The sequence below is a fragment of the Crocodylus porosus genome, unplaced genomic scaffold (assembly GCF_001723895.1).
Source record: "Crocodylus porosus isolate Cpor-Errol unplaced genomic scaffold, CroPor_comp1, whole genome shotgun sequence".
NCBI lineage: Eukaryota > Metazoa > Chordata > Crocodylia > Crocodylidae > Crocodylus > Crocodylus porosus.
Window position 1 is genome coordinate 62,451,226 of NW_017728907.1, and position 2,260 is coordinate 62,453,485.

General features: G+C 48.0%; 1 long non-coding RNA gene across 1 annotated transcript in view; it reads left to right on the forward strand.

The window, feature by feature from the left end:
- The first annotated feature begins 223 nt into the window (after nucleotides 1–223).
- Nucleotides 224–2,260, forward strand: part of LOC109307579 — a 16,080-nt gene continuing 14,043 nt past the window's right edge. Inside the window, exon 1 of the long non-coding RNA XR_002100300.1 lies at nucleotides 224–341. This is a non-coding gene — a long non-coding RNA (uncharacterized LOC109307579). The remainder of the gene's footprint in view (nucleotides 342–2,260) is intronic.

Consider the following 2,260-nt stretch of genomic DNA (forward strand, 5'->3'; position numbering starts at 1 on the left):
AAACCCCAAACCAACAGTATATTGAGTTGCATTAACAGAAGTGTCATGTTCAAATCAAGGGAAGTGATTCTCCCCCTCTACTCAGCACGGGCAAAGCCATACTTGGAGAACTGTCAAGTTTTGGGCCCCACAATTCAAGAAGGATGTAGACGGACTGGAAAGAGTCCAGCACAGAGCAACAAAAGATATTAGGGGTGTCAGAAGCAAAACTTACGAAGGAAGGCTTGAAAAGCTAGGGTTATTCAGCGTGGAAAAGAAAAGACTGAGGGGGGATGATAACAGTCTTCATATACCTGAAAGACAATTACAGAGAAGGTAAAGATGGACTTTTCTCTGTGGCTGTAGTCCAGGGCTGAGCAATGGACTCAAGCTTCAGCAGAGGAAATTTAGGTTGGAGATTAGGAGGAAGGTTCTGACTGAAAGGGTGGTCAAACACTAGAACAGGCTGCCTAGAGCAACTGGGGAATCTCCAACTTGTTCAAGAGATACTTGGCTGGGATGGTTTATTCAGGGATGATCCTGCCCTGAGCAAGGGCTGGACTAGATCAGCATTTTTCAACCTATGGGTCATGACCCAAGGGGTCATAAGAATATATGAAAGGGTCACGGACAAACTTTAAAAAGGGAACCCGTGGCTTTCCCCTTGCAGGCTGGCAGAGTTACAGCCTCCAAGGGGTTGCTTGGGACTCCCCAAGCCCCCCGCCCCGCCACACCTCCCCATGCCTCATACACTGAGCAGCAGGTCAGGAGTGTGGGGCACTGGGTCAGAACTGGCCAACGTTTAAGAATGGGTTCCAGTACAAAAATGGTTGAGAACCACTGGGCTTGATGACCTTGTGAGGTCCCTTTCAGCCTTACTTTCCTCTGACCCTATGACAGCAGCTTTTCCTAAAACGAGTAGAAGTTAGGAGTCCTGAGAAAGTGTTCAGTGTTTCATTACCTAATGAATGTACGATTGTAAAAGTAAAAGTTTCCAGGAATCAGTTACTATAATACTTATTAGTTATTATGCTTACACACTTAGCAGCTATTGCAATACTTAATTTCTAAGGGAAGCACTTCATGAAATACATTTGTCATTTAGCATTGATTAAAGAGATTCTAAATTACTGTAATATATACAATGCGGGCAAGAAATATAGGCTTCAAAAGCCTTTAACTGCATACCAGTCCTTTAATCTCATTTAGCTAGTATTGGACTAGCAAGAAATGCTACTATTTAGTGCAGGTTATTCATTTATTCAGGAAGCTTCATTTCCAAACTGATTCATAATTAAGTTAAATTCAAGCTAGCGGCTTCTTATTCTACAATTTCTTACTTATGCCATTGGCTCTAAGTTAACGGCAATACTGGCAAATAATGGGACAAATCACACCAAACTTAAGCTGCAATATTGACAGGTACCTACCACACAAACCCAATGCAGGTTAAAAAAAACTTATCTTATTTCAAGAGTTGAAATTTTTAGCCTTGGCATATAACACCACACGTTAAACATTGCTAAAACCAACTTGGTATCATCTTTTATTAGACCGACTCAAATTGCTGGAAGAAGCTTTCCAATGATTTGAGTTGGTCTAATAAAAGATATCGGATTTACCCAAAGAACCTCGTCTGCCTAAGTCCTTGGACCAACACGGCTACAACCTACACCCCTAAAACCAACTTGCACATAGGACAAGTCGCAGCTTCTGGCCAGGGTGCAACGAGAGCACTTTCTGCAAAGTAATACAATAATATCACCCATAATCTCTCTTCACGCCAATGCACTAATGTGACACGACTTGCCGTTTATCGCCCTACCGTGGCTGCCGAGAGCCCCGCTGCCTTCGGCTCGCAGACCCGGGGCCTGAACCAACACGACCTTCCTCAGAAAGCCGACTCCTTCGCCTCGGAGGAAAAGCCAGACACACAGAAACTTAAGGGACCGGTGGTCCGGGGCGACTGGTGACAACGCCGGGATGGGAGCGCGGCGGGCTCCCGAATTCGTGCGCAAATCACTGCTGGACTCTAGAAACATGAACCGCGGGGGGGGGGAGCGGCCTCCCACGGGCTGTGTCTACAAACCCGACTTGCGGAGCCGTTGGTGCCTGGGGACGCGCTCCCCGCCGGCGGAAAGGCGAGAAAACCAGCTGCAAGCCAACCGGGGTTTCGCCGCCCGGGGTGGGCCGGGAGCCGAGGGCGCTCACTGCCCGGGCCGGGAAGGCCGAGGCCGAGGCCAGCCGACGCGGGGCAGGTGCGGGCGGAGCCGCCCTCGGC